Source organism: Sciurus vulgaris, assembly GCF_902686455.1.
Source record: "Sciurus vulgaris genome assembly, chromosome: 10".
Taxonomy (NCBI): Eukaryota; Metazoa; Chordata; class Mammalia; order Rodentia; family Sciuridae; genus Sciurus; species Sciurus vulgaris.
Genome location: NC_136470.1, coordinates 119,979,659 through 119,995,246, shown reverse-complemented (window position 1 = coordinate 119,995,246; position 15,588 = coordinate 119,979,659). Strand labels below are relative to the sequence as shown.

The 15,588-nt window shown below is 39.8% G+C and overlaps 1 protein-coding gene and 1 long non-coding RNA gene across 3 annotated transcripts in view; one reads left to right on the top strand and one right to left on the bottom strand.

Annotated features, from left to right (window-relative positions):
- Positions 1–4,831, bottom strand: part of DNAJC13 (DnaJ heat shock protein family (Hsp40) member C13) — a 123,763-nt gene extending 118,932 nt beyond the window's left edge. Inside the window, exon 1 of the mRNA XM_079101268.1 lies at positions 4,676–4,831. The gene's annotated coding sequence lies outside the window, so the exon portion shown is untranslated. The remainder of the gene's footprint in view (positions 1–4,675) is intronic.
- LOC306638161 lies at positions 712–15,328 on the top strand. Of its 2 annotated transcripts, none has more exons than XR_013757398.1 (4): positions 712–4,292; positions 10,086–10,157; positions 12,499–12,583; positions 13,658–15,328. It is a non-coding gene; the product is annotated as an uncharacterized lncRNA (long non-coding RNA). The 2 variants fall into 2 exon arrangements; XR_013757399.1 differs by lacking the exon at positions 712–4,292 and adding an exon at positions 5,101–5,696.
- The last annotated feature ends 260 nt before the right edge of the window (positions 15,329–15,588 follow it).

Sequence of the window (15,588 nt, the reverse complement as noted above, 5' to 3'; positions counted from 1 at the left end):
GTGTAGATCCAAGTTTCATCAATCTGTAATTTCTTTTAGCATGACTTATAGTATAGATTTACTGGCAAAAGTTTTATCAGCTTTCATTTCATGGTATCTTTACTTCACCACATTTTTTTTTTTTTTTTGTAGACATTGGGATTGAATCCAGGGCCTTAGTCCTCACGTGAGGCAGGGACCCTCCCACTGAGCAAAATACCCAGCCCTTTATTTTATTTTGAGATTGGGTCTTCCTGAGTTGCCTAGACTGGCCTTGAACTTGCTATCCTTCATTTTAGCCTCCAGAGTAGCTGGGATTACAGACCTGTGCCACCACACCCAGTATTACCTTCATTCTTAAAAGATGTTTATGCTGGGTATAAATTCCAAGTGGATAGTTTCTAAGTACCTTACAGTTGTCATTCAATTGTCTTGTTTGCATTCTGTTGTAATTCTGATCTTTGTTCCTCTCTGTGTAAAGTTTCCTTTGCTTGGCTAGCCTCAAGATTTTCCTCTTTGCAGGGTGCTGTGGCCCACACCTGTAATCCCAGCTACTCAGGAGACTGAGGCAGGAGTATCTCAAGTTCAAAGACAGCCTTAGCAACTTAATGAGACCCTAAGTAACTCAGTAAGACCCTGTCTCTAATTGAAAAAAAAAAAAAAAAAAAAAAATTCCTCTTGGGTCTTTGTTTACTTTTGGATGCATATGTTTTGCATAGCGTTTTTTTTTTTTTTGGGGGGGGGGGGAGATATTTATCCTGCTTTGATGTTCTCTAAGCTTATTAGACCTGTGATTTGCTGTCTCTAACTGTGGATAATTTTCTATCTTCTCAAATATTTCTTTTGCTCTGTTCTCTCTTCTGGGATTCCAATTATGCATGTATTACAATGGATGATGTTATCCCCAAACTCTTGAATGTGTGTTGTTTTCAAAAATGTTTGTGTTACAGCTGGCTAATTTCTACTGACATATCTAGAAGTATAGTGATTCTTTCCTGAAATGTGATAAATCTGTTAAGTCCAAAGATTCTACATCTCTTTGTGCTTTTTATTTCTAGCATTTCCTTTTGGGTTCTTTTAGTTTCCCTGTTGAAAATACCCATCTGATTCTGCATTTTGCCCATTTTTCTGTTTCAACATTTAACAACATAGTTTTTAAATCCCCTGCTGGGGTAATCTGAGTGAAGTTCTTAAGACTGATCTTCCTCTTGGAAGTTTCTTTCTTTTCTCTCTTTATATGCTTCAGACTATTCATACTGTATAGGACAGCAGACTGAGGTGAAAAAATTTGTAAAATGAAATGGACAACCCTTTGTGAGGCCTTTATTGCAGTTATGATGTTAATCTACTTAAGAATTGGGTTGGGTCTGTGAGTTTACTATAGTTATCCTCAGTGTACTACAGGCTTTATTTATCAGAATAGCTTTTATCTATGATGCTGGTGGGGTGGCTTACTACAGTAATGTCTGTCTGATTCTGCTTTTTTGTTGATACCAGCAATCGAATCCAGGGGCGTTGAACCACAAAGCCACATCCCCAGTCTTTTTTATTTCAACACGGGGTCTCACGAAGTTGCTTAGGGCCTCACCTAAGTTGCTGAAACAGGCCTCAAACTTATGGTCCTCCTGCCTCAGACTTCCGAGTTGCTGGGATTATAGTGTTATGCCCCATGTCAGGCTAATTCTTTGTGCATGCCTCTTTGTATAATCTTGTGCCTTTTCTCATACCAGTCTGTTTACTTTTATTCAAAGCTTTTTAAATGTGGTGTCAGGAGATGGGTGATACAGTCTCTGTTCTGATTTTTCAGTTTAAGTCATACACTGCGTGATTGGATCTCAGGGATGTTACATTCTCATTTCTACTAAACTTTCCTTAACTACAGTTTGGGGTTCAGGGCCCTACCCCTAGGCACAATATTCTTACACTTTTCTCATTTCACCCAAGTATGTTCGCCAACAGGACCAGCAAGGATGCCTTTTCCCTCCACTGATTACAACTTTTGTTCCACAGAAGAGACAGAGGGAAATAATCAGAGTAGTTTCTTGACCCTCTTTAAGAGCTCAGATGCTGCTCCCGCCACTAAGTCTACAGATAATTCCCAGGGTTCTTTCCAACCTTTTCTAGAAGTATACCCAGTCAAGTTTGTGGATAAAGAGCTTGCAAGGTAATGCACTTAGTCTTCATCAATTTCTCATCTATTCTGGCTGAACTCTTCCTACTAGTATCCAATTGTGTCTGATGAAGATTAATGCAAACTTATGACAGCTGGCCCCCTCCCACACATGTTTGTTTCTCAGTGGTTTGCTCTGTGGCCTCCATTCTTCAATTGATCTCAAAAACAAAAAAGGAATTTGAAGTTAGACTACTTCTCTTTTGTTGTAAAGGTGAAAGCAAAGCTGCTTTTTGTCTGAGAGCCAAACACAGAAGGTGGTTCTATTATTTATGATGCAGTTCAGGATAGTAAAGAAGGTGTGACAATAATTTGGCATAAAAAAGACCCAATAAATTATTGGGTCTGACTGAGAAACACTGACTCAAAGAATATCTCAAAACAACTCCCCTTTAATCACCACCAATCATGATGGTGAAGGCCAAGATCTATTAGTGCAAGCAAATTATTTACAAAAATTGGGACTTTACCTGCATAGTCCTGTTCCTAACTTTGCTAATTTTAAGTACTCAATCAGAGAAGCAGGGGAAAAGTATGTGCACCAGAAATCTCAAAGTCACCTGTGCAAATACAACTGGTTGGGAAACAATTACTTAAAACTTACCCAATTTATTATCTACTAAGAACCAGACTCCACTATCAACCTTTTTACAAATTTAATAAGGCCAGTACTTTGACAGTTTACCTGTGCAACCTCCTCCCATTTATTTGTGGATAAAGTAAAATTCTTGCAAATAATGCATGATTCTATCACTCTTTTTCACTGTTGACATAATATATTTTATTAATTTACTTTTTAGCTTAAGTATTTTGTTTGCAACTAAGCCTGTTAACACTATATGATGTTCATATATTTTAAACTATCACCACTTTAGAAAAAGAGGAATTTAGAAAAAAGAGCCATTGCTTCTCACTGGAATACAAATGCTGGTATTTTCCATGAACCAAACTCTATTAAGGTTCTTCACATTCCTATTTCTTAAAAATGCTCTGACTCCTTTTTTCCTCCCTTAATACATTCTACTTCCTGTTTTCAAACAATGTTTTCTTAACAAAGACTAATGTACTCAGAAAGCACTGTGATATTTATAGTCCAAGTCACATTTGAGATATATCTCCTTGATTGTTTCACATTATATTTAAAATATGAACAAGGTTTTGTTATAAGTTAAATTAAGTCAAACAATAAAGCACTTCCAAGAAACAAACAAACAAACCTGTGGAATCTAGTTTTTTTCAGGACACTGACAAATTTTTTGGGGGGTGGGGCAAGTCCTGTTTCATATTCCCACAAACTCACAAATCATCGGTAATACTACAAAGCCTGATTCTGTGAGCAATTTCCTCAAATCCTAAGGAAAGAAGAGCCAAAGTCCTCTTCCTACTCTTGTGTTTAGTTTCAGCATCTTGGTAGTGACACAAACATGTTCAAACCTAGAAAACTATTAAGTTCATAAACTGAGAAAGGAAATATTGTAAAAATAATAATAATCACTAAGAATGGGTCCAGAAAAAAAAAAAAAAAGTCCTGAAATTCTACCTCTTTTCAAGGACACTTTACTCGAAAAAGAGTAAAACAACTTTACTGTTCATAGAGGATGCAACAGCAGTAGGTAGAGGCCCTCCTTTTTGAGAAGCAGGGTGGGGTAAGAGGGAAAGAAGCAGACAGGCAAACCAAGAAAACATTACTTTCGAAGACCACCGCTGTATTAGGGGGAGAATTTTACTCTTGCCAGCAACTGATAAAGGAAACAATCTCAAGACAACAGGGGTTAAATGAACACCTATAATCGGGGCAATTTAAAGAAAGGCACTTTTAAGTGTGGTAAGTCTCTAATATGCCTTTAACAGTCACTTCACTGAGCGTCAAAGTCCGACTTCGCCCACTCCAAAGGCCGCAGAGGTGAAAATCACAGCAGCCAAGGAAGGACCACTTGTATAAAACTACCTTGCAGAAAGAAAAAGCCTTGGGGGAAAGCTTGATTTTGGAAAAGGGAGGGACTGGAGAAGGGACGACGCAGCTGCTCATTTCCTAGCAAAACGAAACAAAGCTAAGGAAAGAAAGTCAAGTCTACGCGGGACTCAGGGAGGAGGAGGATCGCCGACTCGAGGAAATAAGAGTTGCCTGCATCCAGCAGGAAAGGTGCTCTGGCCAGAAGGCTGGAAGGGAATCCCGAGGGCGGAGCCCACAGGGGAATGAGCGGTGTGTGGGGTTAAGGATGTGCTAAGGGGAGTGGGGAACCATGATGGGTAAGAATCAAGAAAAACAGGCAAAAAGAGGGATGGGGCTGAACAGCGCCGTACCCAGGGTAATTGTCACTCAGAGCCAGGAGTGGGGGGATGCGAACGAAGGACCCACACCAGCAGCCTGGGGGGAGGGTAATCTGCTTCCCTTAGCAACTTTAGACTGCAGCGGCCAAGGCACCACCCCTCCTTTTCCCTGCTGAGTGCCTCCGCCCAAGTCCCCGCGGCGTGGGGACGGGGTAAGGCACAGCCCCAGAGTCTAGTGCCCGGAGTCGGCTTTACCTTCGCGGGAGGCTGGAGAGGCTCCAGCCCAAGCTCCTCCCGCCGCCGGCTCTGCGTCCAGAGTGGGATGAGGCGCCCTCCGGCCTCCTCCCCCTCACCACTTCCCCTTTCCCCCGCCGGGGCCCTGTAGCTCCGCTGCCGCGGTTCCTGGTGCCGCCGCGGCGCTGCCTCCCCGCCCCCTCCGCCTCCTCCCTCTGCCTCTCAGAGGCTCACTCTGGAGGCCGCCATCTTCGTCCAGGCTTTGAGCGCCGCGCTCCACTACGCCTGCGTCGCCACCGCCCAGGCCGTCACGAGACCCAGTCAGCTGACTTCAGCGCTTCCGCCTTCTGTCCCGCCCTCTTGCATACATTTCCCCTCCCTCCCCGTCCTATTTGCTCCCTTCCGGGAAACTCCGCGTTCCGCCGGCCCTCCGACCCGCCGTCCTGCCCGCTGAGCGGATAACACATGCGCAGAGCGAGGAGGCCGGCCGTGGGATCCGGGGTCCACGCAGCGCGTGAGGGGGCCCGCCCCTCGGCGTGTGCTGAGAAGGACCCGCCCCTGGACGCGCGCGTTCGAGCCAGGCCACGCCTCTTGGCGTGCTCTCCAGCAGCCACGCCCCTCCGTATGTGCCCTGTGGACGGTAGCAGTGTGGCCTCGGATTTGTGCTGTTAATCCGGTGAAGTCCTGTTTGGAAGCCTGTCTTGGGCCTCATCTTTGACTGCAAGTGACCTGGCGCATCCACGAGGCACAAACCTCAGCCCACTTCCCCGTTTAACTGGATTGGAAGCTGGTTTACTTGCTATTAGAGTCACACAGAAGAAAGACGACTGAGCAGTTCAAATTTTGAGTGTTCTTGGGGGGGAGGGGAGGGGAGACCAAAGTTTCAGAGATGTCTGAGGCCTTTGTTGGTGGGAGTGCTGGACAGGTGATACTGCTAGCTCCCACTTATTGTCTCCTGATCACGTATCTAGAGGTTTACATAACGCTACTTAATCCCAAACAGTATGAGACAAGAATTAGCCTCGTTTGCTATTTAAAGAAGGTCAGTATCCCTTCTTGCCAGACCTGAACTGTAAAGATCAGTTTAAAACTTATTCTGCTATAGACTTTTAAAAAATAGTGTAGGGGCTTTGCCGTGGATACATTGTTTTGTGAGGGTTTAAACTCTGTGCTAAGAAGTATAATACTCTTTCTGTATTAGCAATCCTGAAGTTGTGTTTTCTTGGGGTCCTCTTCAGTGTTTGACCCTTTTTATAGATGGTATGTGTAGGATGAAAAATATGTAAAATGATTTTTACAGAGTTTGCTCCTTGACTCTGTTGACCCATTGCTCTGCTTTGAGACAGAAAACGACTTTGCATTTATTCTCAGAGTAAACTTTCCTGTATTGCAGCAGTAGGATAAGGTGCATGTAAGGGGAGGTACCAGGAATAGCTGGGTGTGGGAAGACACAACCTGAAATAGAGAAGGCAGGGAGGAGAAAAAAGAAACAAGGTCTGAGTTAAGGGGCCTTGTTGGCTTATTCCATGGAAACAGAACCTTGTGTTTATGTATCCTGTTATAGATTAAAAGCCTTCTAGTAATCCCAGAAGTAGATGTGGGGGTATCATTTCTATTTTATAGAGGAAGTATACCCAGAGGGTCTAAGAAACTTGCTCAAGGTAACCTACCTTACAAAGGTTGAGCCAAGATTTAGTCACAGGATGTGCAACATCAAGGCCATTGAACTACTAAGCTGCCACACTGCTTTTCTGTTCAATATTTGGGGCCAATAAAATTGATTTTCAGAGTTGGGAGGAACCTTGGGTAATATGAACTGCTCTCATTCCCAGGAGTGGAAAATTCCCGGCCTCCCAAGACATCTTTTACCAATTGCATTTTTAGAAACCATTTTGTGTGTATTTGTTCAGCTTGCCCTCTTTCCTGAGTAGTCCCCCCCCCCTTTTCCTCTTCTATGTGACATCCCTTTAAACCAACACATCTAGCCATCCTGTCCCACTCCTCTCCTGCTTATCCACCTAAGTAACCCAGTCACAGATTCTCATCCTAAGCAAAAACCTAGTGTTTTCATCTTTTGTTCACAGATGTGATTTAAAGACTTTTTGCTTCTTCCCTGGTTGCTCTTAATTGAATTTGAACATATTTGTATCTGTATTTTTAAGATGTTGAAGAGTCAGGGAGAGTAGGAGGACTTGGCTCTGCTTTTCTTAGTCTTCTGTTAAATTAGTTTGTTTGCATTCTCTGCTCTTTTTTAAGAGTTTGACAAATTCAAGGCAGACCTTCAAACTTCCTCTATCTGGATTTATCTTTTTATTCAAAATCCAGATTTGCAGTAGCTTTTCTGACACTTTCATGCAACAAACATCAAATTTATAATCCAGGCTATCTTATACACACTTAAAAGATATCACAACTTTTGAAAATATTTTTTTTTTTACAGATTTTTAGACAACGATAGCTTTCACCAGTGTCCTAAGTTAGCATTCAAGGCAGGAGAGGTCCAGGTTTTAGAAAGCCCACAGGACAAGCACTGAAGTCCCAATTATTGCTAAATTGATCTTACTAATTTTATCAGTGTTCAGATCCAAAAAAATCCTTAAGAACTTCATGCCACTCAGTAATATTTGAGCTGAAAATTCAAAAATCCTAAATGCCCCAAAACCCAAAATTTATGTCAGTACTTAAAAAATTTTAGGTTTTGGTGTGTTTTCAGATTTTTAGAGTAGGGCTGCTCAACTGATAAACTCTATATTGATATCCCCCCTCAAAAAAAGAAAAAAACCCAAAATCTGAAATACTTCTGGTGAAAGAATATTAGACAAGGGATACTTACCTGTACTTGTAAAGCATGACAAGAAAGACTTTATTCAGGACCATTGCAGTGGGTTCTTGAAGAGGACAGAGAGGTTGGGCTCATTTCCAATTTCCAAATATAGCAAGAGCAAGTGGAGATTCTTGCTTAAGACAGGTCTGGGTGATCAAACATCACCTGGGGAAGGAGGAAGATGTGGAACTTGATCAGCTATCAAGGATAACCAGAAACTGAGGTTGGGGGCTTCTGAATAAACTGAACTACATGATGTTTTTTGCTAAAACTGAATTTTACGTGAAAGTGCACAGACGGGTCTAGGAGAAAGTTCAGGAACCTAACCAAAGTTTTGCCAAGCAAAGAATCTTTGTCTCATGTTGAAATGATAACATTATGGATATTTGTGTTGTTAAATAAAATATGTTAAAATTAATTTTGGTTATTTTTTAAAAATGTAGCTGCTAAGAAACAAAACTTTGTATGTGGCTCCCATTGTATTTATCTTAGATAGCACTACTGTCATAAGTCTCATTCAGACTCACCAATGAGTGTCATAGAACATGTCAGTTGAATTGATGGGCTCAAAGCACCTACAGAATCATCTTCTTGACCTCATATAACTTATGTGGGCATTTTTTGCTTGTTTTGGTAGTTTTTCTTAAGGTTTACCTTACCATATATCTTTAGTTTTTGTGTTCCTTCATACTACTAATTGTATAAATTTGAAATTCACTACATATGACAAATTATGACATAAGAATTTCTTGACATACATATTGTTGTGGTTTGGATGTGAGATGTCCCACAAAACTCCTGTGTTAAGGCAGTAATATTAAGAGGTGACTGCACTGTGAGAGCTGTAATCTCATCAAACCATCCTCGTTTGAAGGGGCATGGTGGTATTTATAGGTAGGTGGGGCATGGCTGGAGGAGATGGGCCACTGAGGGCATGCTCTGGGTACCTGTTCCCCACAGCTCTTCCCACCGTCCACCCCATTTTCTAGCTGCCAAGAACTGAGTAGTGTTCCTCTGCTATGCCTTTCTGCCATGATGCTCTGCCTCACCTCTGGCCCAGAGCAATGGAATCAGCCAATCATGGACTGAACCTCTGAAATTATGAGCCAAAACAAACTATTCCTCCTCTAAGTTGGTCTTGTTGAGAATTTTGGCCACAGTGAGGTAAAGCTGTTTAACAGAAATTGGTACTCTGGGGCTGGGGAGATAGCTCAGTTGGTAGAGTGCTTGCCTTGTAAGCACAAGGCCCTGGGATTGATCCCCAGCAACCCCCCCCCCCCCCAAAAAAAAAAAGAAATTGGTACTCATGGTTGTAACTCAACCTAACTCTGTGGTACAGAAGCCTTTGAAACTGGTTCGAGAAGGAGATTGGAAAAGTTTGGAGATGCAAGGTAGAAAAACCTGAGGGTAATGTAAGCAGAGCTTAATGAGTGATTCTAGTGGAAGCTCAGAAGACCAGAATGCTGATAGGCATTCTGTGTTCATGAGGTTTCAGAGGGGCAAGGACACTTGAGAATGAACTGGAGGCTATTAACGTTATATTCTGGCAAAGAACTTGGCTGTGTTTTCCTCATCTCTTGAGAGTTTCTGTGAGGCTGAATTTAAAGATGACTGACTAGTCTGGCAGAGGAAATTCCAAGGCACCACAGCATTCAGACAATGGCATGGATGTTGCTATGGGCTTTTATCCAGGTTTACTATGATAATTTGGAGCAGAAAGCAAAAGATGATTTTTAAAACTTTGGCCAGAAAATTATGCATAGAACTGGGGCCATGGAAGGTGTGATAGTTGAAGAGAGTATAGTCACTAAAAAGATGTTAAGTACTTTGCACAGAGATAGCACGAAGGATGCCTTGAAGGCTCCTCAGTAACTAGCAAGCCCATTGCAAGCTCAAGGGAACAGAAGTAAAAACTCCTTCAAGAGATCATGGGGGTGCCCTGCTCTGATAGGGGTGCCCACAGAGTTGTTTCCCTGGGAATTGTTTTTCACTGTGCTCAGCTGCTGAGGCACTCAGGCCATTGAGGCCATGGTCCCAGGTGGGCCAGCTACCACTCAAGATGGGGGAACGCCTTGGCATTGTCCATGTGGTGCTGGTTCTGCTGGAATGTAGGATGCTGGAGTTAGGGTGTCATGGAGTGTTCCACTGAAATTTCTGAGATTTTAAAGGAAGTTCTGGGAGGCCAGAGAATGTGTAACAGGGTTGGAATCTCCCAAGAGGGTGATACACGAAGCTGTGATTTGAAGCCAAAAATGCAATGGAGACCCGCCCCCCACCCTAGATTAAGAGATGCCAGTAACATGGATGGTCTGCAGAGGAAAGCTGCTAGCTGCAGATAGAGTTAGTCTGAAAAAGGCCACATGGGTTGAAACCAGCAAGGACAAAGGGGCAGGGCTGCCCACAACCTTTGAAAATAACATCTTACCACTGTGTATCCCAGATGCAGGAGATGGAGCTGCAACTCAGTTTGCCCAACTGAGTTTAAGTCTTTTTTTTTGTTCCCATTCCTTCTTTCTATGCTCTTATTCATCCCTTTTTGAATGGGTATGTTTATATTGTCCCATTATATATTGGATATATATAACTTGCTTTTCATTTTTACTGGAGCTCACAGCCAAAAGTTTGCCTTGAGCCTTAGATGAGACTTTGGATGTGGATTTTCAGGGAACCCAGGAACTGGTAAGACTATGGGGACTCTTGGATATAGACTGAATGCATTGTGAAATTGACATGAACTTTTCGGGGCCAGGGGCAGAATGTTATGTTTGGATATGACGTGTCCTCCAAAAGCTCCTGTGTTAATGCAGAAATATTTAGAGGGGAAATTATTAGGTATCAGAGGTATAGCCTAGTCAGTTCATCCTCGTTTGAATGGACTAACCAGATTGTGACTAGTCAGGTGGGTTTGGCTGCAATAGGTGGTCTCTGAGGGTATGCCCTGGAAGGGTTAAACTTCCCTACTGCTCTTTCCCCTCTCTCTCTTTGCTTCCTGGCCACCATGAGTGGAGCAGTGCTCCTCTTCTACACTTTTGTGCACTGCTGTTCTGACTCTAGACCCAGAGAAATCGAGTTGGCCAACTATGGGCTGAACTTCTGAAATTGTGAGCCAAAATAAACTTTTTCTCCTCTTAGTTGTTCTTGTTGGATATTTTGGTCAGAGCAACATAAAACTAACATACATGCACACACATTATCTATCTATCTATCTATCTATCTATCTATCTATCTATCTACCTATCTCTATATATCTCTCTATATATTTGCATATAAATAGTTTCTTTTTTTTCTTTTTGGTAAATTGTAGCCAGGCTTCCCCTGTCTACTTAATCCTACCCCAGGAACTCTAGTTACATTATTAATGTGAGCTAAAATATCCTTTAATGATGAAATGATGCTCATATATAAAAGATGTTGACTTAAAACATTTTGTATTGACAAAAACATGCTTTCGTTTAATTACAGGAAATTATCTAGATGTGACTTTATTTTCTGAGATGAATCAATAGGGAAAAATAAAATGTCTTGTTCTGTGGTTTAACAATTCTAAACCGTTATTGAAATTTTAACTGGTTGAGGAAAAGACCTATCTTCTTTTCTCTTATTAAAATTAACTCCCATGCCTATTTTGCAATGTATGTATTGTGAGATTTTCTTATTTTGAATGTTCTTACTGGTTGATTTAAACACTTTCAGTATTACTAGATTTGAGAAAAATCTAGATCCCTTTGTTTATTTTCCATAAACGGTTTTAAAGTGAATACAATTTCTAATTTACTATGAAATTATTATATTCAGACATTTTTAGTCATGAACATTTGAAGGAAATATGATGTAAAATTATCACAAGCACCAGGCACAGTGATCTGGCTGTAATCTCAGCTACTCAGGAGGCTGAAGCAATATCGTAAGTTCAAGCCCAGTCTGAGCAACCCAGTGAGACCCCATCTCAAGAAAAAAAAAGTCACAAAGTCCCTTATGCTCTTATTTGTAAACTTGGGACATTGACTACCTACCTTGAAACATTTGCAAAAGTCAAGTAAAGTCACCTATATAGAACACATGGTTACTAAGAACTCAATAACTTAGTTCCCTCACTATAGTTTATATCAGGGGCTAAGCCTGCTTATGTAATCCTTGTTCTTGAGTTTAAAAAAACAAATTTTCTGTAATTCTTATAATCAGGACTAACCTTGATAAGATAAATAGCCACATAGACTGTAGTATTTGCAAAAAAGGGGAAGTTCTAATGTTTGTTCTTGACAACCATATCTACTGCTCCTGTGACAAATTGTAAAATAATTCATGCTGAAAAGTTATTTTTTTTTTGATATCTTAGAACATAGATAGTTCTAACATGGTAAATTCACACATGAATGTTGACAATACAAAAAGACATGGATCCATGTAGTTTTGTGTATCAATATAATATTTGAGAAATGATGTCCAAAACTTGACCTGAAGTTCTAAGAATGCTAATGACCCTGTTTACACCTTGATCAAGGTGACTTAATGAAGTTCATGAGATTTTACTTCCCATTTGTTTTGCAAAAGCTCATTGAAACTAGATGATCTTGGAAAATCTCAGTTATGTTCATCTGAGAACATAAAACTTCATTATACAATTAAATTCTTGCTGGCTTTGAGCACATACGATGATATGACTGCTATTTTCATGAAAAACTTAATTTTGCCAAGAAAAAAATATGACATTTTTATTCTTGTTGTGAGCAACAGTGAGCAGACAGCCACCTACATAGCATAAAGGAAAATAAAGCTAATATGGGAAATTTTATTTCAAGCTCAGCTAGTTAGCTTATAAAGTTACTGGCTCTCAAATCCATACTGCATATTTTGCAAAAAGTAAATAGCAAATCAACATAAATCAAAATAAAAGTCTCTTAATAATAAATGCATTTTGAAAAAAATTCTTACTAATATAAAAGTAATTCAAATATGCCATAGTAATCATTGCAGCTAACCAGTTTCAAAGAAAGTTATGGTCACTTTGTGTCTATTACAGATCTTCTTTCTCAAAGGAAAACAACATTCGAGAATTGAAAACAGTATACTTTACCAGAAACAAGGGTTTAGTTACAGCAAGTAAGGTATTGCTTTTTTTCTTACTTATCCCTGACAGTGTATTCTCTTACTTGGGGACACAAAGTTTATCTGTTATCTTTGCTTTCCCTAATAAGTGTGTCAAATTCCAGTTCCACCTTGGATACTTAATCTTTGAGCATCAATTTACTTTTCAATGAGATAAAGTTAATAAAATCTATCAACTATACTTAGTTGTTTTGAGGATTAAATAAGAATCAGTATATACCACCTAATGTTGGTAAACTAATATTGTTTAATATTATAAATATATGTAATAAAAGAACAAAACCCATAAGCTCTCAAAAATGGGATAAGGGAGAGGAGCCTATCTGTACCAAGTTCTCATCTTTCAAAATAGGCAATAAATTAAGACTTTTTCATTTAGAAAACCAAGAAAGGCAGAAAGAAACATCTATGGTTCACTGAGGAAGCACTACTCTCCATAGGTGTTTATTCCCATTTCTTTATGTTCCTTTTGTTCTTTCTCTATAATCTTAAAAGCAGAAAAATACAACATTTGGGGCAGTTGTAATATACAGTAGGCAGTTTAAGCAAGTACTTAGGGTACCTGCAAGGCAAGGGCCTCCAAGATGAAAGAAACTCAGAAAGGATTTTCTAGGTAGTATTTTATAAAAGCATAAAACAAGAATCATGGAAGAAAACAGGACTTGGTTGGGCTTCCTTATTACATGAGTGTAGAATGGGGAACCTCTAGTGATCTAAATCCAGCTCTAAATCAGGGAGATCTTTTTTAAAAAATCTGTGAATACATATTCATGTAACATGAATGTAATCATGTTGAAAATGGGAATTGAAGACAGACATGAGAGATCAAAGAGGAGCTATCGGGGGGCATGGCAGTGCATGCAGAGCAGACCAAGTGCCCCACCCCCGTTACAACCTATTGTTTTTTGCCAAACTCATTCGTACAGCTGAGGAACTTCCCATGGTTCAGAAAGCTAACAGGACTCACTCAAAGGCTCCCAGTTTAATGCCAAAGTTAGATTTTTAACTCAGACCTGCCTGGTTCCAAAACCCAGAATTCTCCAAGAGTAACTAGAAACTGTTTTTATTTATAGGTGAAATGAGACACTTGGAGTAAATGGAAGAAACTGATATTGATCCTCTTCTTGTTCTTACTCTAGAAACCTTGAGATTTTCTGCCGTGACTAGAACAGAAATTGTGTAGTAGTTATTTTTACTGTCAGCAGATAGGTGAAAAGATACATATGGTGGTCACAGGTGGTCTTACGAGAATTGCAAGATGATAAGCAGGATTTCCAGTGGAGAGAAACCATCAACAGTAATAGTTACTTAGAAGTTTTGTAGTTAGGTTTTCTCCCCCGAGGGTCATTGACATTTCCATGCTAAAGATTTTCCAACATGTAAAGTAGTAAAGTAGTCTTACTTGCAGGCTTAGTTATATAAAATTTCCATTTATGATCTGATAACAGAAATTTTTAAAAATCATATGGAGAGTGTGGATTAAGATACTTTAAAAAAATTCACCAGATCATTACATTTAATGACTTTCTTAGCCTTTTTATTTTTCTGTATAATATTAGAACACATATTTTCTTTGATGTGATATAATTTTTTTGGTACTGGGGTTTAAACTAAGGAGTTCTTTACCATTGAGCTACATCCCCAGCACTTTTTATATTGAGACAGGGTCTCTCTAAATTGCTGAGGCTAGTCTCCAATTTGCAGTCCCTCAGCCTCAACCTCCCAAGTGACTGGGATTACAGGCATGGGCCTGTGTTACTGTGCCCAGCTTTAATATGGATTTCTTTAACTTTTGCGATGATGGGTTATTATGATTATTGGAAAGCTATGTTGCCATCCACTTGTGGTTCTATAACAAAATACCACAAATTTATAACTTTATAAACCACAATAATTTGAATCTCCCCATTCTGGAATGTGGGATTGCCAAGGCTGGTGTCTGATGAAGGCCCTCTTTCTAGCTCACATATATTGCCTTCTAGCCGTGCTCACATCATGAAAGAGGCAAGGGGGTCTCTCACAAGCTTTGTTGGTTCAGGGGACAAATCCTACCAAAGGTCCCATATCCTAATATCATCACTGTAGGGGTTAGGATTTCAGTATATAGATTTTGGGGAGGGATACAAGCACTCAGATTACAGCGATATATAACGATTAGAAAACCATGTTTGCCATGAGGTATTTCTGTATATGTGTGTGTGTGTGTGTATGTTAAATATACACTTAAGAGTTTTACAACTACTAAAATGAAAATAGTTTTTAATTCCTGAATCTAAATCTCTGCAAACAACCAAATGGGTTATTTTATTTCCCCTAAGTAATCATGTTACCAAACTGGTTCTAAAAACATCAATAAGTTCAGGTTTAGCAAAAATGTGTATGGTGAATAATACTGTAAGAATCTCTATTAGACAACAGCTTCATGCACTTTATCTCTGAAAAATGAAACATGGTCAATCATTATTGATCACCTTCCAATAAAATGTTATTAATTTGTTATTAAGGTTTTCTATATTGTCTCGTGACCAAGGAAAAGGTATTACAATTAATCCAAAATGCTGATCAATGTGGATCCATTTTAAAAGAAATGTATGTATGTATAATCCTATAATTTACTGAGCAGTTACTTTGTGCCAGGTACAGTGCAAAGGTCTTTAATAAGTCATCTCACTTAATTGTTCTAACACACAAGTAGTGCTTTATTTTTTATAACACATAGTTGTTATACCCATTTTTCAATTGGAACTCAAGACTTTAGAAAAGGTATTTTACTTTCTCAATATCCCACCACTGGAAAGGAGTAGAGCCCTTTCTGCCCAGGTCTCTTGGATCTCAAAGTCCATGCATTACATCACTGTGCTCCATTTAATACACAAGCTGTGCTAGCCATGATTTCCTCTTTCTTGATCATTCAGGAGTTATTGCTAGATATCATCTTACTAAAAATTCATGTTAGAGATTTTTAAATGAAGGAAATACAACAGTGCATCTCTTTCATGCTTAG